The sequence below is a fragment of the Aquarana catesbeiana genome, linkage group LG07 (assembly GCF_042186555.1).
Source record: "Aquarana catesbeiana isolate 2022-GZ linkage group LG07, ASM4218655v1, whole genome shotgun sequence".
Classification (NCBI taxonomy): Eukaryota; Metazoa; Chordata; class Amphibia; order Anura; family Ranidae; genus Aquarana; species Aquarana catesbeiana.
In genome coordinates, this window is record NC_133330.1 from 168965865 (window position 1) to 168987048 (window position 21184).

At 42.2% G+C, this 21184-nt stretch overlaps 1 protein-coding gene across 1 annotated transcript in view; it reads right to left on the bottom strand.

Moving 5' to 3' along the window:
• PLA2G4A (phospholipase A2 group IVA) overlaps positions 1-21184 on the bottom strand; it is a 396740-nt gene that overhangs the window by 287749 nt on the left and 87807 nt on the right. Inside the window, 1 exon segment of the mRNA XM_073592869.1 lies at positions 2580-2676. The gene's annotated coding sequence lies outside the window, so the exon portion shown is untranslated.

The following is a 21184-nucleotide window of genomic DNA, read 5'->3' on the forward strand; positions in this document are numbered from 1 at the left end:
TTACATTTTTTCCAGCCATCTCTGGACAACAAATTTCCTCTTCCCTATGTTATGGGGAAGAAAAGAGGAGGAGTTTTGTACTTTTGCCCTAAGGTTACAAAGCTGCTCCTCCATGGATGCAGTGTAGTGAGGATAGAAAGTTATGGCAGTATAAACAGGTGAAGAAGCCTACAACGGAAAAGTAATGCACCCTCCACATTTAGGCACTGGTAAAATATATTACATTTTTCTTGTTGGGTTTAGCTAGGCTTTAAAGTGGTTGTATAGGTAAAAGGTTTTTTTTTTTTTTTTTAACTTTAATGCTCGGGATTAAGCATGCACAAGTCCCCAATAGGAAATGGCTCCCTATTGGAAGCCCAGAAGTGAGGAGGAGACAGGAGTGGCAGCAGGAGACCCCAGAAGAGGAGGTTCAGGGCTGCTCTGTACAAAACCATTGCACAGAGCAGGCAAGTATCACATGTTTGTTATTTTACAATCACTTTAGGTCTAGATTTTAGCTTGACAAAGTGAACCTCAGTTTATTACATACCATACCAAACTCCTTTCTCCACGTTATCTTGCTTTTGTTTTGTTAATAAATATGTATATGCCCATTCCAGAATGGGCAATTTATGAGATATTACAAGCGATTTTGAAGAACTGTTTTACTGAGTAAGATGTGTAGTAGAGGAGTGCAGGGAGTATGATGGTGGGCCAGATGTTTAGCAGAGCACTGCAGAGGTTAAGACAGCTGGCAGTATGTGAAGGATGGAAGCATGGAGCTTATGACAGCAGGGAGATAGATATATATCTATAGATAGATATATATACACAGGTGAGAAGTGTGAAGTGTATAATGTGGGCTGTATAAGCAGAAGAGGAGTGTGGAGGGTATGACAGTAGGCGGTATGTGAAAAGGAGTGTGGAGGGTATGGCAGTGGCCAGTGTTTTTAGGAGAGGAGTGTTCAGGGTATGATGACAGGAATGGTAGCCAATATGTGTAGGCAAAATCAGAAGAGGGTATGGGGTGGTGGGCCATGTGTGTAGCAGAGGATATAAGAAAGGGCAATATGTGCTGAAGGTATTTGCCAATCATGATGATGCTGTTAGAAAGGATTGTGGTGTAGTGATAGGGAAAAATACGGAGCAGCATTAGAAGGGACTGTTTAGTGGTGACGGATAAGATTGTAGAGTAGCAACAGTGGGGATTGCACACTTTTTGGTGGAGGCTTGAAGCAGTGATAAGTGGCAGAGCTATGTACAGTACTTACATAAAAGTTTTGTTGTAGGAAAGACAGGCATTCCTACTGGCCCCTTTTGGCCTCACTGACAAAAAACTGGAATACGCAGTAGCACAGGGGCAGGAAGCTTTTCCTCTGACCTCTAGGTGTCTGCACTAGTTTGCCCCCCACCCCCCACCCCTTTGCCACCCATGACAGAGTCCCCCAAAAAGTAGGAATCCAAAATCTGAAGGCATTGGTCCCTGATTGAACAGATTGTATGCTGATTCATTCACTGAAAGGCCAATAAAACAGTGTTCTAACCAATTGACCTATGGAAGATTTACCCCCCCTTCATGACCAGGCCATTTTTTGCTATACAGCAATGCGCTATTTTAACTGACAATTGCACGGTCATGCAACACTGTACACAAATGTAGTTTATGTATATTTTTTTCCCACAAATAGAGCTTTCTTTTGGTGGTATTTGATCACTACTAGGTTTTTAATTTTTTTGCCCTATAAACAAAAAAAAAAAGACCGAAAATTTTGAAAATAAAATAACCTTTTTACTTTCTGCTATAAAACATATCCCCAAAAATAAAGAAAAATATTAAATTTCTTTATTAATTTAGGCCGTTAAAAAAACCCCAATAAGCATATATTGATTGGTCTGCACAAATGTTCTAGTGTCTACAAACTATGGTATATATACTGGAATTCTTATTTATTTTTATACTAGTAATGGCAGCGATCCGTGACTTAAAGACAGACTGCGATATTATGGCTGGCCAATCTGACACTAACTGACACTTTTGACACGTTGTGGGTACCAGTAACACGAATACAGTGATCGGTGAAAAAAATACATGGCCACTGTACTGATGACACTGGCTGGGAAGGGGTTAAACTGCTAGGGTGATCAAAGGGTTAAATGTGTTTAACCAGTGTTTATGTGTGTACTGATCGGCTTGTGCTGTGACTAATTACAGCACAGCTGACGCACGCTCCCATACTCAGAAGAGCAGAATCAAATATATATAGTAAAGCTACAGTGCGCAGTAGGAAAATTGTTAACTTCTGCATTCCTGTTAAACTTTTATTAACGTAAATATGTTATTTAAATCCAATAGACAATATTCTTGAAATACAGTATATGGACAGGCAAAACACTTTGGATTAAACTCAAAAAGCTGGCAGCATATCAAACATGTAGGTGGTATGGCTGGCCTATATTTTTAATATTCCTATTCAGCCTGCAGATAAACCTAACTAAAGCATTTTAATCCTTCATCAGTACTTTTACACCCACTTATAGGTGCTGCCCTAAAGGCCTGTCACAAAGCCAGTGCCAACACATCGTTCTCCAGGTCTACTCACGCCCTTGAAAGTAATTCCAGGTCTTCCTCTTCAAAAGTTGCTTCTTTAAGGATGCCAACTGTTTTCTTCTTTATTACCCAGTCAACATCTTCATATCCTATATAAATATTTAAAAAAACATGAATTAGATGTAATATTTTCATAATGATACCATCACCAGATGTATCACTTTGGGTCCTGCACCATATGCTTTACTGCAAATAATACGATTTTGACTTGCAAAAAGTATGTGCCAATAAACCGAAAAAAAAATGTTATAATGCATGGCATATTCCAATATATCCAAAATAAACTTTTTCTGTCTAGAAGGAATTGTCTCTAACCTATGCATATAGTACTCAACAACCTCCATTCCATCATGATGCCCTATGTTGATATATAAAGATGTACGCCTTATATATGGGGGGGGGGGGGGGGGGGGAGTCATGTTTTTATGAATTTTTGGAAGATAATACATTGGCACCCTTACTATTGAGGGGATCATCATGAATGTTTCTTCTTATTAAAGGATACCTTTTTTGTAACCACTGGACACCAGTTTCACTAACTCCTTATAATCCAAACCAGAATTCTTAGGCAACACACATTGTATGTTTCTCTGTCAGATAGAGTATTGTACCATCTCATTCAAATAACTTGTTTGATTGAGAAAGGCAATACCATTCCCCTTGTCCGCAGGATTAATAACCAAGTTACAAGCAACAAGCACCTCAGTTGCCATAGTTCACACTTACTCACAGCTTGTGAACAACTTCACTCTACCTCACTGACACACAGGGGCGGCCCGCTCATTAAGGGCGCATGGGGGCCACCTCCTCTATCCATCGCCACCACCCCCCTATCCATGTATCCTGTCCCTTTTAGGACGCTGGGTGCATGGTTTTTTGAAGCACTGATTAGAGCCAGATGCTCTAATAGACTTCAAAATAGGGTGGGCTCAGAGTGCTGAGAATGCGCTCGGAGCCCACCCAGGTGTGTGAGAATAGTGAAAGAATATTCCCTATTCTTACACTGAATCGCCTCTCCGCCAATCAGGAAGCGCAGGTCTGAGACACGTTTCCCGATTGGCCAAAAGGAGACGCGTTCTGATTGACCACCGAGGAGAAGGCGGAAGCCGCCGAGCAGGGCAAGAAGCAGCTGCTCGTGATGTCCGCAGAGGAGAGCCGGGAAAGCCGCCTGTGATTGCCCGCCATGGATGGGGTACGTGCACCGACCGACGAGCCGCCACTGCTAACACAGGTGCTGATTCCACCCCGATTAAGGAAAAAAGGGGGTAAAATGTGTCCTCAAGACAGAGTAAGGGGGAAAAGGAAAAAACTATTTAATGGATGAACTTTAAGTTCTATTGTGAGGGAACTGTCTGTGCATTCATGTATAAGAAAAAAGGAAATAAAAACCAGACTGGGCTCAACATCAAAGTAAAAAATATATATACAATGTAGCCTTAGATGTGTTGTAAGGGGACCTAGTGAAGTAGTCTCACACATGTAACAATATATAAAACAACTTCATTTAACACCAATAATCTGTGTGCAGCAGCCCCTCTAATACTTACCTAAGCCCCATCTAGATCCAGTAAGTAAGTAAGAGTTTCTCTGCTGCCCGGGACTCCCCTCCTCATTGGCTGAGATGGCACCGCGCTGCTGTCAAACTGTCAGTCAATCAATGAGGAGACAAAAGGGGGCAGGGCCAGGAATAGGGTCTGAGTCTGAATGGACATGGAGCGGTCACTTGACTCGGATGCTCCCATAGCAAGCGGCTTGCTGTGGGGGCACTCAACAGGAGGGAGGGGCCAGGAGCACCATAGCGGAACCCGAGAAAAGGAGGATCTAGGCTGCTCTGTGCCAAACCACTACACAGAGCAGCCAAGTATAACATGTTTGTTATTTTTAGCACAAAAAAAAAAAAAAACTGAGACTTTAGTATCACTTTAAATGCCATTAACCACGTGCAGTAGCCCATCGCATCATTTATATGGGTTGATTTCATGCTACAGCCCAAAGGAATTATACTACTGGCAATACAGGAGCAACATTGTCCATATGTGATTTGGATTTCTGTACACCCATGAGAAGATCTTCTAATAGACTTGGAATAAAATTCAACTTTAAACAACTTTGTTTTTGATTTGGTCTATGTAGACTGTGCCCCCCATTGGGGCTCATACACTTATTTTTCTCTCTTTTGGGGAGAGGGGAGGGGAAGTGTTTACATAACTTCCCTGCAGCTGCCATGGTTGCATTTTTAATAATTGGCCAGATCTGATTTTATTTTTGTGTAGTGGATTTTGTATTGCTTAGATTGGTGTTACATAAAGTTGTTTTCTATATTGTTACATGAGCTGGACTACTTCGCTAGGTCCCCTTTATAAACCCATCTCCTCTTTATAATACATCTAAGGATACATTGCATGTATTATTTTGACTTTGACTTTTTCCCTTGCTGGAAAAAGGAAGGAAAGGTGCCACACAGCTTGCCCCATGAGAGGATAGTACTCAGGAGAACATCTACAGCGGTTGTTGGCTGGTCGGCTATCTGGCGAGGATTCCTGACGCACCTATCCATCGGTGGCCCTTGGAGTATCCCTGTGGCGGTTTCAGCATATCTACTAAGCCTGTTTTGACCCCCCTGAGTAAGGGCGGTCACAGGCTTTCTGGTAAGCCTTTCATTCTTCTATTCGGTGGTGGGCAACATGGAACATTGAAGAATGTACCCCTGAAATCTACACTTGTATTAAATACACTGTTGTGGACGTTTATGTGTTTTCTTAAGTTTTTTATAAGGAAAGACTCCTTTTTTTGTTTATATGTTCACGTTTCAAGAAACACCTCACATAATTAACACGTATAACTGTATCACTGTTTTTTATTTGATTAATTTTCTTTATTAATTTATTAATTTGTTTATCAAATTTCATAATTCACTTCACATGTCCAGCGCTGCACTTTCTAAATTATATTTTGTTTTTTGTGCCCTCATATCGGGGTTATAGTGTACAGCAGCAGGATTTTTCTTCATTGTTTTCACAACTTTTTTATGCACCTAGCGCAATTTCTTTTCCTTTAATCTTAAAGCACTATAAATCACTAAAGTGTTTGGAAATCTATATTGTACATATAATGACATATAAAGTGAAAAGTGATTCATGAAATAAAGTCTCTGAAAAATGGCAAATAAAAACAAGTTCTATGATGGTAGAGATCCAGAAAGATGGAAAAGATTCTCAGAGCTTTCATCAACACCATGGGAAAGAGATGGAGCTCTCCATGTGGCAATCACCCAAAGGAATGGAGACTGTTCCCGGAAGTAGTGGACCTCCTGTTGTAGAGAGGTCACACATGCCTGCAGATATAGCCCTCTGCGGGGTCTGAGATGGGTCTTGGCTCTAAGGTGTGTAGGCAGACTTGGGGCGTCCTCCTCAATATATGGCCACCGTCCATCCCCATTCCTCGAAAGCGCAATCTCCCAAGTTAGCATGGAGCATATAGAAGAACAAAGGCTCCAATAGTGCATTATTGTTTTTTTAAATACTGGTTTATTGTATAAAATCTCTGGTTGGATGTACAAACATCATAAAAAACACTTGCCGGCAATAAAATTCGAAACACCTGCACTTCCGCGATTAGGTGGGGTGTGATGGCATCAGCGCGTAGCTCCGCCCAACATGTTTCATCATACGTGACATCTTCCAGGGGCACCTGAAAGACGTCATGTCTTCCAAGTGTTTTTTATGATGTTTGTACATCCAGAGATTTTATACAATAAACCAGTATTTTTTAAAAAATAACGCACTATAGGAGCCTTTGTTCTTCTATATGCTCCTTGCTAACTTGGGAGATTGTGCTTTCAAGGAAGGGGGATGGACGGTGGCCATATATCGAGGAGGACGACCTGAGTCTGCCTACGCACCTTAGCGCCAAGACCTATCTCAAACCCCGAAGAGGACTATATCTGCAGGAGTGTGTCTCCTCTCTACAACAGGAGGTCCACTCCTTCCGGGAAGAGTCTCCATTCCTTTGGGTGATTGCCACATGGAGAGCTCCATCTCTTTCCCATGGTGGTGGTGAAAGCTCTGAGAATCTTTTCCATCTTTCTGGATCTCTACCATCATAGAACTTGTTTTTATTTGCCATTTTTCAGAGACTTTATTTCACAAATCACTTTTCACTTTATATGTACTATATAGATTTCCTAACACTTTGTGATTCATAGTGCTTTAAGATTTCAGTTTTATATTCTGTTCACTAGCTTTGATTAGCGCGACTATTTTTGTTTATTAGTTACTCACAGAGCAACACCAAAGCCACAATGCAAACCTTATGCAAATGATATAGAACAAGCAAGGACTACCCACAGACCAACTACCGAGAATACAGGGAGTTGTTAATGGCCATCTATGGCTAGGTCACCGTAGGTCAACACACCATACATTTAGTATGCAAGTAAGGGAGAGTAAGGGAGCAAGAGAGCTTAATGGTTGTCTCCAGAAACCAGGATGTCCCACTAGCCCCAAGTATGGGCCTATAAATATCTCAGCAGCAGACAGTCTCCTTAATGTAGAATTGTCATAAATTAAATATGGGGATTGCCATTGATGCCTTTTGATGCTAGTGTTGGTTTTGTCTGGCTTCAGTAGACCTGTGTCCTACTCACATAAGCAAGCTTACATCAAATGAAGTATAACATAAAAATCCCCATGTCTACAATTGCTCCAGGTCAGTGATTCAAAAGTACTGAAGCCAAGTCATCAGCATGACTGCTAGGCAACTAGAGATAAGAATGGCAGCCTACATATTTCATTTATCACAGGTTTCCTATAACATTATAGTTGACCAAATCCACAGAAAACATATCCCACTACCTTCCTGTATGAGATGGGATAAGTCTACTGCAGGCATTAGAAAGCATTTTCCCTAACTATGTACACATCTAGCCTGGTCTGCTCAGTTTCACAGACTGGGAGTTTGATTTTGTTTCCCTGCCTCTGGAAGAAGCTTCCAGAGCTGTGGGAGGGAGATTAAAAACAAACAACCAGCCTGAATATTTATCAGGTTCCAACCAATCTCCAGAGAGGGGGGCTGGAATGTTAATAAATAGTCAGAAACAGTGGGGAGTGATACAAAAAAGACGAAACTTGCTCCCATCTATAGCTGGATATCGCAGTAAGAAGCATTGGAAGGCTAACAGGTACAAACAAGGCCAAGGATAAATCCCAGGGAAAAAAAATTTTTCCCTGGGATTTATCCTTGGCCTTGTTTGTACCTGTTAGCCTTCCAATGCTTCTTACTGCAATAGCCAACTATAGATGGGAGCAAGTGGCGTCTTTTTTGTATCACCAAGGTTTTTTGCTCAGGCAACGCACTGACACCTCTGCAGCCATTGTGCTATTAGCTGGGTGTTCAGTGTGCCCCTGTACCTTTACTTTAAGAAGGTGTGGCTCCCCTTCAGTCCACCTGCTCTCACCTATCCATCAGAATGCATGTGCCTCCACTGTGGGGACACTTATAAGTTAGTGTTAGGTACCACAGATACCAGGGTGCCTTGACGAGGCTCTGTGGCTTACGCATGCATTTGCAAAATGTGTGCAGACTAAACCCCTGCTTTTAAACGCATACTGTTAGACAGGTTATTTGGTTGTCTGAGGGCTGGTCGGTAAGTTAAGCTTGGTTTTTCCCTTGGATTTATCCTTGGCCTTGTTTGTACATGAAACAGTGGGGAGCAGGGTTCCTGAGCCAGAGGGGCTCCTGTCCCTGGGCAGCCCATGGACTAAACAGCTGTTCTGGAGGCCTCAGTGGTGTCAGGGCTGAGGGCCTGGATGGACTTTGAAAGAAGCTGTTTGCAGAACCTTACCACAAGGGACCTGGTTCTGAGAGGTGCAGTCTCACTCACTGGACTGTGTCCAGAGGAAACTGGAAGGTGGAAGCTGTTCTGGGGACTTAAGGAGTAATGACCTTAACCGCTTGCCGACCAGCTGCCGTCATTATAATGCGGCAGGTCGGCACGATCCCACGAACCATCGTAGCTATACGTTGGTCCCTTTAAGCGGGATAGCAGGTGCGCGTACGCCACCACATTGTGGGGTTGCCGATGCTCATGACCGGCGGTCGCGAGCACGAGAGGCAGAACAGAGACGTGTGTGTAAACACACAAATCTCTGCTCTGTGAGGAGAGACAGATCGCGAGTTAATAGCTAGAAACCACGATCTGTCATTTCCTCTAGGTCAGTCCCCTCCCCCCCACAGTTAGAAACACACACAGGGAACACAATTAACCCTTTGATCGCCCCCTAGTGTTAACCCCTTCCTTGCCAGTGACATTTTTACAGTAATCAGTGCATTTTTATAGCACGGATCGCTGTATAAATGCCAATGGTCCAAAAAACGTGTCAAAAAAGTGTCCGATGTGTCCGCAATAATGTCGCAGTCCTGATAAAAATCGCATATCGCCGCCATTACTAGTAAAAAAAAAAAAATAAATAAAAACGCTATAAATCTATCCCCTATTTTGTAGACGCTATAACTTTTGCGCAAACCAATCATTCTATACACGCTTATTGTGATTTTTTTTTTACCAAAAATATGTAGAAGAATACATATTGGCCTAAACTGAGAAGGAATTTGCTTTTTTAAAGAAAAAAAAAATGGGGATATTTATTATAACAAAAAGTACAAAAATAGTGTTTTCAAAATTGTCGCTCTTTTTTTATTTATAGCGCAAAAAATAAAAATGCAGAGATGATCAAATACCACCAAAAGAAAGCTCTATTTGTGGGGAAAAAAAAAAGGATGTCAATTTTGTTTGGGTGCAGCGCCGCACAACCGGCCAATTATCAGTTAAAGCGATGCAATGCCGAATCGCAAAAAATGGCTTGGTCGTTCAGCATCCAAATCTTCCGGGACTGAAGTGGTTAATCTAATTCTTGTGATTGTGTAGAGTTCTGGAAACTGCACTGGGTACCAGCAGTTATGCATCGGTGCAAGGTAACCAGATTCCAAAAAGGCCCCCAATGACTGATCAAAGTTAGATTTTTTCTGGGGCTGGGAACATATTATAGTTTAAGCTCCTATACTGGATAGGCCAAATGGGGGAGGGGGGCACAGTAAAGAGAAATGGGGATTGGAACAAAGGGGCATTTGACTTCCTTAAGCAGCAGCTGATATTGGCTCCAGTGCTGGCCTTTGTGGACTTCCATTCTGGCTAACAACCAACAACCACCAACATGGGGCCTGGGGACCAAACTCTCACAAGTACAAGACAGCCAGGAGAGGGTCATCTCCCTACACCAGTTAAAGCCTACATATGGCTGAGAGAAACCCTGCAAAATGACAGTAACTAAGTTGTAGCTGTTGGGTTTGGTGTGGAAAGTCACTTCTGAGTATCTGACAGGAGATGGGTTCCAGGTATCTGTGGAAAACAATACACTGATGCATCTCCAGATACACTTGGCACTCTGGAGCAAAATAGGCAGCCTGTCTAAAGAAGTTTGACTTCTCCTTGTGACACTATCACATTACCCACTAGCCAGGTCTCAATGAGATGTGAAAACCATAGAAATCCCTGACTTGTCTAAAAGGGAGGCCTAAGGAGTAGGCATCAGATGAGTCTCTTCATGTACTGGAATAAAACTGTTCAAAGACACAGAGAGAGGATCCAGAGGTTGCTCCTCGAAGGCATCTTTCACCCGGACGGCTATTCTGCCGCAGTTAAAAGCATGTTTTTTTTTCTGTGAAATTCAAGACACCAGGCACTACGATCAGCTGCATTTGTACAATGCGATTAGCTGCGGTTGCATTTAGCTGTGGTTTGCCATTTCCATAGCAACCCGACAGGGTACCGACTCATATTGAACGGGGATCCGACTTGGATCCCCGCCAATACCAGGCACTGTGTTTGGTATGAATCTTGAGGGGGACTCCACGCCAAATTTTAAATAAAAAACCGGCACGGGTTCCCCTCCAAAAGCATACCAGGCCCTTCGGTCTGGTATGGATTTTAAGGGGCACCTCCCTACGCCCGCCCGCAGACCCTGACAAGCAATGGCCAGGGTTGTCGGGAAGAGGCCCTTGTCCTCATCAACATGGGGACGAGGTGCTTTGGGGTGGGGGGGCCCCGCAGGGCGCCCCCCTTGCCCCAAAGCACCAACCCCCCATGTTGAGGGCATGCGGCCTGGTACGGTTCAGGAGGGGGGGGGGGGGCGCTCGCTCGTCCCCACCCCCTTTCTTGACCGACCTGCGTGCTTGAATAAGGGTCTGGTATGGATCTTGGGGGGACCCCCACGCCGTTTTCTCGGCGTAGGGGTGTGCCCCTTAAAATCCATACCAGACCGAAGGGCCTTGTATGCTCTTGGAGGGGAACCAATGCCGTTTTTTTATTTAAAATTTGGCGTGGAGTTCCCCCTCAAGATTCATACCAAACAGTGCCTGGCATTGGCGGGGATCCAAATTGGATCCCCGTGCTTGTCGCTCATTGGGAAAGGAAAAAACATTTTTCTTTTCCCGATGAGCAAGCCAGCTCGGCGCTGCTATCCACAGCTGACCCAGTGCACTGCGATTACCTGCGGTTATGTGCGGATAGCTGCGCTAAATCGCTCCTGGATGCAGTCAATTCTATTTTTTCTATCCGCACAAAACTGCAGGTAATCAAAACGCAGCTCAACGCAGTGTGTGAATGGGGTCATAGGAAAGCATTGTGTGCATTTGGCTGCGGTAGAAAACGCAGCTAAAAGCACAATTCTATCCGTCCGTGTGAAAGGGGCCTAATAGAGGTGATACAGTTATGGCGGTTGCCAAGTCCTGGAGGAAAACTACTGCTACTACCAAAAACCAATAAACTGGTGAGTGAGTGGTCCCATCTTGTCCTGGGGGATAGTATACAACACCGCAGAATAATGTCCCCCCCCCCCCCAAGAATGGTCAGTGACCTTTTAGGTTGTACTGTCAAGAGCCCCAACGCTCTCCGTTTCACCCACACTGGGGTGTCCACTAAATGTTTACCCTGTTTCCCCGAAAATAAGACCTAGCGGGATTGTCGGTGATGGCTGCAATATAAGCCCTACCCCCCAAATAAACCCTAGTTAAAGTCCTTGTAGGTCTTATTTTCAGGGTAGGGCTTATTTTCGGGGAAACAGGGTAGGGCTTATTTGGGGGGTAGGGCTTATATTGCAGTCATCACCGACAATCACGCTAGGTCTTATTTTCGGGGAAACAGTGTACGTTGTTCAGGAGACAAGCCATTTGTGTGGGTTTGTTCCAGTTGTTGAAGAGGGCTAAGGCTGGATTTCACCTTTGAGTTGGTACATGTCTGCCCCACTGGAAATACTGACCATTAACTTTCTTACACTTGACCCATCAGAGAACCAACACCATCAAGTTCCGATTATGGTGGACAGCTTTACTAAGTTTGTGGTAGCAATAGAGATCCATGACCAGACTACAAAGACTGTCACCTATATGGTGTGGAAGCACTGTTGCTTTCAATATCCAGAGAGAAGGAACCCAAAAAAAAACAAAAAAAAAAAAAAACCTACACTGTAAACTAACTTCTGAAACCCACAGTAAAGCCTATAAGGTGTTTTTCGTAGTACCTGTCAAAGTTCATGAGCCGCTGTGGATCCCTCTGAACGACCATCTTCTGATGTGCCTGAGCACAGAGACATATTGTCCTAGAAGATGGAATGAAGACAACTCCAGAGGCACTCATTGAGTGGAAGAAAAAAAAAAAAAAAAATCTTGGTGGATAAGACAAAGAAAAGGCAGACGCATGATGTAAGTGTTACGCTGTGTTTCCAAATCCCCCATTACACAGGAGGAATAGTGCTGACAGCATTACTCAAGCATGGTCTGTGTCAACATCCAAAAAAAACATAAGCAATTACTTGTTACTCAGCGTGTAACTAGAAGCACTATGACATCAAGACTGGTTTAAAGCTTTGGAAACTCATTGAACATAAAAGGTATTTGCAAACAAGACACTTATTACAAAGTAAACTCACAAGTAGTCTATTCAAAACCATCTGCAAATAAATAATACAAAACAAATCTAGCACGATACTACACCCAGGTCCATCTAACTACTTCTGCAGGTGTCTGCACAAGCTTTCACCAGATGACCATGCTTCCTGGTAAATAAAGATGTCAATACCCTTTGTCAAGTAACTTTCAACACCTAATGTTCATATGAAGGACAAACCTATCTATATTATTTTGAAGGATAAGTCCATCTAATATTGATATTTCTGTTTATAGTAGATTCTAGAATTTGCTATCCCAACAGGAGAAGTCTTAAAGTTGGAAGAAGCAGAGCCAGAATACTTTTACTGCCAGATTTCCCAAAAGATATAAAAAAAAAAAGTGACCACCCTATAGGCCTCATCTATAGCTGAACAAACATTTTTAGATGGAATGATCCTTCTATCTAGTTTCTGAATCATTTTCACTTAAGTTCTCATAACCGCAAACTGTAGATTACATTTATGTTTCAGTCAAATGTTTCCAACAAAGGTCATAGGTTTTGCAGGACTAGGTTTAAGCTAATGTGCACAGATGGTTTACCTGCGGATCCCTTAATGGCTGATACTAGACCTTGAACTGCATACAGATTAGCTTGCATAATCGTCGATTACGCAAATTCTACTGGGTACGTTAGCTAGGCATCTTTTTGTGGATATTAAAAGCGGACATTCACTCACAATGAATACATGCCATTATTCTAACTCTTCCTCCCTTCCTGTCATACATGTAAAAGTTTTTTTTTTTTTGGGGGGGGGGGCGGAGACGATGAACCTTTAGGCATATTGCTGTGTCTGCAACCCCTGCACAACTTCCTGCCCGCAGCTGCTGACTTTTTTGGGAAGCAGGGTGAATTTCTTCTTTAAATACTTTCAGTTATTAACTTATCTGTTATATAATCATACCCTTAAAGTGTACACCCCCCACCCTAATCTTACATTCATTAGTTAAAAAATGTTTGCATTTAATTACTTACAATGACGGTTTTTCTACTTTCTGGTTGAGTAAGGCACGGGTGATGTAACCCCAACCTCATAGCGGCATACTCGGAAGTTCCATAAGACAGACCCAGTGTTCCAGGCAGCGTTTCAATAAATAAAAGGGAGTTGGATTTATCGGCCTTTAATAAAACTGGCCACCATGAAAATAATGTGGAGTTAAAGAAAAGTAAGGAACGCAAAGGATAAAAAGACTGCAATTTTTTTACTCTAGTCTATACAAATTATTATCCTGTGCTAAGCATGGTTACAAGATGCGCTGCTTGCAACATCATATGGCACGTGCATTTAAATTTTGAGTTTACTCACTTTTTGTATGTTTGTAAAACTCTTAAATGCATTAAAAATTATTAAACAAGAAAAGACTGCATTTATCTAGAAGTATCTGTTTGTAGATTGCCATTACTAAACATTTCTAAAAAAGGTGCCTTTTGTTGTAATTTTAGTACTTTTACAGCAGGCGGGCGGCACAGGCAGGCCAGATCACATACATGTACATCATCCAGCCTGTTCCATGTAAGGGACGCACAGCCACCGGGATTACGGATCCCAGTACCCAGCTGCTTTTGCATAGTGATCACAATGTCATCAAAGCTGTTACGAATGAGCTTTACTTATAAGTTATGATTCCTATAGTGCTGCTGTGATCAGCCCACACTTTCACATGGTATACTAGGGATGGGCCTAACACTCCCCGATTCAGTTTGCACCAGAACACCACGAACCCTATTAAAGTCTATGGGACACGAAAATGAAAAATCAAAAGTGCTAATTTTAAAGGCTTATATGCAAGTTATTGCCATAAAAAAAAATGTGACCCGGGTACTGCCCTATGGGACATGTATCAATGCACTACATACTCTGTAGAAAGAGAAAGATTGGGCCTTGGGTGTTCATTGATGGAATTTTAGGTTTTGCAGTTACCAAAGGATGAGAGGGCATTGACATACTTAAGCCTGTAAATGTTATTGTTATTACTACTGTGAAAGTGCCACATTTACGTCCTTTTTTAATTGTTTTTTTCAATAAAAACTCATTGAGTAAGTTAATTACTGATTAAAAACATCAAAATGCAATCAATTTGGGCCTGATGTTAATTGTACATAGAAATCCATCTTTGTTATATTCTTCTGACAATTCACTTTTCCTCTATGATTTGTCAAGCCCACTTGGGTGCTTGGCTTGCCTTCTTTCATCCTGGTGAAACTGGTGTCGATTAATATAGCCACCCAAGTGGTCAATTGAGCGAGCAGCAGTGGGGAACTCGTAGTCACTGTTTAGTTCTTTTTTCTGAGACATTTTCTTGTTGAGTGTTACGTCTTCTCAATGATCAATGATCTTCTCTACTATTGTATGTATTCTCATGGTTATGGTATGACCCTCAAATGTTTAGCATGGTTATTACTGTCAATGAGCCATATTTCTCGATATAAAAGGTATAAAAAGGTACTCTGTCCTCTTCTATTTAGGTGAAGCGGATTGGAGGTAGCCAGGTATAAATGGACAGTTGAGTCTGTTTAATCCCGGCCCCTCTAAATCGGAGTGGCTCTGCAGACCAGACGTGTTATCTGCCCGTTCTCCAATCAGCAGGGTACACCTCACAGATCCTCTGCAGATCACAACACCTGCCCCTTGTGAAATGGGCCTAAGACTTTGGAAGTGGGCAACTGTGGTAGATATTATATAGTTTACTAGTTGAAATAATTAACCCTTGAGTTCTCACTAAAGGAGAGAGAGCACTGATTGCAGGGATAAAAGGAGATATAATTAATACAGGGTGAGGTGTGTTTATAGCAGTTCCTTTTTTAGGTACAGTATTGCGGTTTTATTCTATTTCTTAATGCGATGGCACATATGGTATACGCAGCAGCATGGAAGTAAATCTTCTTTCAATCATCACATGATCACTGTGATAGCATGTAATTGAGTATTACAATGATCGGTCTGTAAATTCTGCCCCGATGCTCTTTTTCTCCCCTAAACCAAACTCTCCAAGCTGGATTTTAAAAGGGACAAAAAAAGTGTATGTATATAATTCATTTTACATAACTTTTTTTTGCCCCTTAAAATCCCACCTAGGGATGAGGGGATGAGGGGATGAGGGGATGAGGGGATGAGGGCATCCCCCCCCCCCCCAACATATTTTTCAAGTTTTTCTCCTCCAGTCATTTTAGTCGACAAAACAACACTGGCTGACAGAGAAATATCTCTGCAAGCCAGTGTTAATTTCGTCGAGTAAAACATTTCGACTCAATGAATACTATTTTAGTGGACTAAAACTAAAACAATTGAGATTACTAAAATACGACTAAAACTAAAATGGAATTTTAGTCAAAAGACTAAGACTAAGACTAAAATTAAATTTAACTTCAAAATTAACACTGGTCTGTAGTGTTCATACCTCAATACCATAAATAATAGTATATTAGATTTTTCACTCCAGCAGTATATACTGTATTTATTGGCGTATAACACTCACTTTTTCACCCTAAAAATTGGGTGCAAATAGCATGTTATACGCCAATACTTCAATTTTAGATGCCTCGGAGGGGACAGGGAGGGGGGCGGGATGAGCGCTGTCAGATTACATACAGTGAGAATCTCCTGTTTACTTGGCGGCCTCTGTAATAGGAAGTCCCGTCTCCTGGGCCGCCATTGGACCACAGTTCTGTCTATCATAGGAGATGCTCACTGTATATAATCTTTCGGCGCTCGTCCCACCCCCCTCCCTGTCCCCTCTAGGCTGCAAATGGGCATTGATCAGGCTGCACTGATGGCAATGGTGAGGCTGCTGCATTGATGGCAATGGTGAGGCTGCTGCATTGATGTGGACTGATGAGGTCGCATTGATGGCACTTGTGAGACTGCAGATGGGCACTGACCCTTATTTTGCTTCAAAGTTCCTTATTTAAAATTTTATTTTTTTTTCCCTGAAACTTCCCTCTTAAAATTAATGTGCGTGTTATACACCTATGCGTGTTATACGCCGATAAATACGGTAATGAGTTTGGAAATTGTGGAGAAATGTTAACTAATGCATTAAAATTTAATTAAATTCGATTTTAGACGACTAAAGAGAGTTTTAGTTGACTAAACGTAGGACATTTTAGTCAACTAAAATGTACTGGAGATTTAGTCGACTAAATTAAAACAATTGCAGAAGACTAAAATGGGACTAAAACTAAAATGCCATTTTAGCCCTAAGACTAAAACTAAATCGGAATTTGCTGCCAAAATGAACACTGCCGTCAGCACCACACTTTGGTGTAAATGGGCCCTCAATGGAGAAAGTTAAATTGTATTGAGAAAATGTAAACAAAAAAAGTGTGTAAAATAAAAATAGCAACAATAGTAAAGACAAAATAGGTGGATCATGCCTTAATCTAGGTTAATGTCAGGGTCAAAGTTCAGAGCTGGATCAAATCAGAATGTTTTAGGTAGGATTACAAAGGAAACAAAAAAAACGGTGTTAGTGTTTTGTGTAGTATAAAAAAATACAAAATACACACTATTCTTTTATTAAAAAAAAAAAAAAAAAATTGTATTCACAGTAATGTCAGTAGCAGTAGTAGATCTTTTTTTTTTTTTTGCACCAGTGGGTCTTGGTAATGCAGGAAATATACAGTTTAAAAGAGTTTGTCATTTTTGACTAAATTAAAGGATAGGTTCACATCGCTGTAATATGCTCTTGAGCAGACTTTCCCTGGGATGCAACTTAGATAAGGTTTGTATATTCAATGGGGATAAATATGCACTGGAATCACACCAAAGTGGTACATGAACCTTTTCCAAAATCGTTCTATGCCGAGTTACATTGATGTAAATGAACACCATTGAAAACAACGTGATTTTCTTTGTCATGCAATTATGTGCGGCTCAAGAAGTAGTGAAATCGCACTAGTTTGAACCAGGTCTCAATAAACAGACACTCAGCTCCCCGCTGCACACTCTGCTCTAGTGCGGTCCTGTAGCCTCTGGAGGCATGAGACTTGTGATGTGTTGCAGGAGGTTTCAATCGGAAAAGGAGGGTCCAAAATTCTGCTATTCTAGCTTAGGCAATAAAAACAGTGGAAGTAGGTGTCTGTTTCTTCCCCCTTGCTGTGAGCGACAGGTGATTTCCTTATCTCATGCACCAGTGTGAGAGATGCATTCTGTGTACTTCACACCCCCCCTCCATTATTTTGCAGCTCTCCCAGAATTGGCTGCTCTACACCTCAGCATGATTGGGCATGCTGAAGTCATGTGGTGACTTTCCTGGGTTTTGACTGGATGTTCGTGATCATGGGGCATAATCCATGAGACCAGCAGAAGTTCAGTGTTCAGTGTAAGAAATATCGATGCCTGGCCAAGGGGAGTGTAGAGGTGGGCAGGGAGTCTAACATCACAACTCCGCCCACTAAGCCCTGGACAACAGACCCGCCCACAGAATCCGGAGCATTGCAGGGCTCAAAAGTGCTGAAAGGGGAGATATTTGACAGGTAAGGATACATAAAAAAGAGGCGTTTCACCAGGCCCACAGAAACCCCACTCAGCGCCAGGTTGCGATGCTAGTCGCAGAGCTGCCAACAAGCATACAAATAAAATTTCATAAATGAGTAATAGTAAATAGAACCCACTTTGTAAAAAGGGGAAATACAACCTAACCGAAGAGAGCAGCTGTTTAAACAAAAAAGATCACATGCAGACACAATGTTTCAAAAAATCTAAAAATAGACTATAATGACACATTAAAACAGCGCTAATGTTGAGCTATCATCCAATAGACACGTGGCCAACTACACATGCATAAGGAAATCCATTATAGGAACGTCCTTAAAGAAAAAGTCCCTTAAAGAAATAAGTGATGCAGAGTTCAGGGTGTACTTCAAACAGGTCATCAGTTGATAATAAGAGAATTCTTAACGTGCACCTTCCACCGATCACTCAGGATTCCACCCAGTGTAGACACACTCCCCCTAGGGGGTTAAACTCACCAGAGTTGGAAAATAATAAAGCATTCAGAATAATCCAAGTCAGCAAATTGAAGTTGACATCACTCATAAGGGATCAGGGATGTTCAGGGCTTATAATACATTCCTACTGTTGAGGAAAAGAGTCTGGCCGTCCAAGGAGGAAGTGGACTGTCCACTTCCTCCTTGGACGGCCAGACTCTTTTCCTCAACAGTAGGAATGTATTATGAGCCCTGAACATCCCTGATCCCTTATGAGTGATGTCAACTTCAATTTGCTGACTTGGATTATTCTGAATGCTTTATTATTTTCCAACTCTGGTGAGTTTAACCCCCTAGGGGGAGTGTGTCTACACTGGGTGGAATCCTGAGTGATCGGTGGAAGGTGCACGTTAAGAATTCTCTTATTATCAACTGATGACCTGTTTGAAGTACACCCTGAACTCTGCATCACTTATTTCTTTAAGGGACTTTTTCTTTAAGGACGTTCCTATAATGGATTTCCTTATGCATGTGTAGTTGGCCACGTGTCTATTGGATGATAGCTCAACATTAGCGCTGTTTTAATGTGTCATTATAGTCTATTTTTAGATTTTTTGAAACATTGTGTCTGCAGGTAAGGATACATGCAGGAGGCATGTATATCCTTATAGATGAGCACTATGGAAGTAATTTAGAAATGATGAGAGTGGGTTTACTTCCACTTTAATACAGGAATTACTGATTGCAGGCAGCAAGATACCATGGAATATGTAATCCTTAGAAATTGAACGTAAACAGCAGAAGAGTTGCTGTAAACTTTGCAGGAAATTCAAGAAGGTGTGGATAGAGATGGCCAGCAGACAGACAACACTCAGCATGAAGGGCAGTTTTTCAAGTAAGCTTTTACTAGATTGTCAACAATAACTATTGTTTGCTTCATTACTATTCTGATGTTATAGAATGTAAGCGCACAGTGTGACTGTAGGCTCATTTCAGAATATGTACATATTATAATGTACATAGCCTAGCCACAGTGTCCATAAAGACATGGATGAGTGAGTTTGGGGTAGAGGAACTTGACTGGCCTGCACAGAGTCCTGACCTCCACCTGTTAGAACACCTTTGGGATGAATTAGAGCACAGACTGAGTTCCAGGCCCTCTCGTCTACATCAGTGCCTAACCTCACAAATGCGCTTTTGGAAGAATGGTCAAACATTCCCATAGACACACTCCTAAACCTTGTGGACAGTCTTCCCAGAAGAGTTGAAGCTGTTATAGCTGCAAAGGGTGGGCCAACTCAATATTGATCCCTACAGACTAATGCCCCGTACACACGGTCGGAAATTGATCGGACATTCCGACAACAAAATCCTAGGATTTTTTTCTGACGGATGTTGGCTCAAACTTGTTTTGCGTACACACGGTCCCACAAAGTTGTCGGAATTTCCGATCGCCAAGAACGTGGTGACGTCAAGCACGTACGACGAGACTAGAAAAGGCCAGTTCAGAACCAAGCGCGGCACCCTTTGGGCTCCTTTTGCTAATCTCGTGTTAGTAAAAGTTTGGTGAGAGACGATTCGCGCTTTTTCAGACTCGTGGTTTTCAGATCGTTTTCTGCCATTCAGTTTGTGCTTGTGGGTTTGTATCTGCTCTTCAGTGCGTGCAAGCAAGTTCCGCGTGACTTTAATTAGTCATTGTGTTCTTGTTCGTTCGTTACTGTTTTCCAGGTCGCTCTTCACAGGCCTTGCTGTTCTTCAGTGCGTTCTGTTACTTCGTTCTGAGCAGCCGACCGTTTTCTAGCCATGTTGCGTATGCGTACTCCTCGTAGAGTTCGTGCTGTGCGGGGGCTTGGTGTTGGGGTCCTGACCTTGACACAAGTCCAGTCCATGAACAGGGTGGGGAGGAGTTCATGGACCAAGAATTGGTTGCTTCAGCGTGACCAGTTCTCTCATATGCCTTTGCTCCGTGAGATCCGTGAGAATAATCCTAATGATTTCAGGAACTTTCTCAGGATGACGGACCCCGTATTTCACCATCTGTTGGCTTCGCTGACCCCCTATATCAGCAGGCAGGATACCTGCATGAGGCAAGCCATCACTCCGGAGCAGAGGCTCGTCGCTACCCTGCGGTATTTGGCAACAGGGAGAAGCCTGCAGGACTTGAAGTTCTCGACAGGCATCTCCCCCCAGGCTCTGGGAATCATTATCCCAGAGACCTGTTCTGCCATCATACAGGTCCTGAAGAAGGAGTATATGAAGGTAAGATTTTTATCCTTAAATATCACATCTTATTGTATTTAATGTTTGCTAATATATTGTATTTCTTTCCTCATTCCCCAATTACCATGATTGTAATATGCTGTGAATGTCCCCTTTGTCCTCATGCATGCTGGATTTTTATGCAATTAATTTTTTAGGTCCTTCATACATATTTGCCTTCACTTACCTCCCCAGCATGCTCTACGGGTCCTATATTCACCGAATGTAGTTACTTAAAACAATGTATTTTATTAGCTCCATAGTAGTGCTTTACCCCAAACACCCCCTAAAATGTTTTTAAATGTTATTTTTGCTTTAAATTCAGGCAGAGTGGCAGAGGCTTTTTTTGTGGTGTCCCCAAATCATTTTTAGTAACCCTCCCTCCCCCAACTGCTAAGTCAGCTGATACC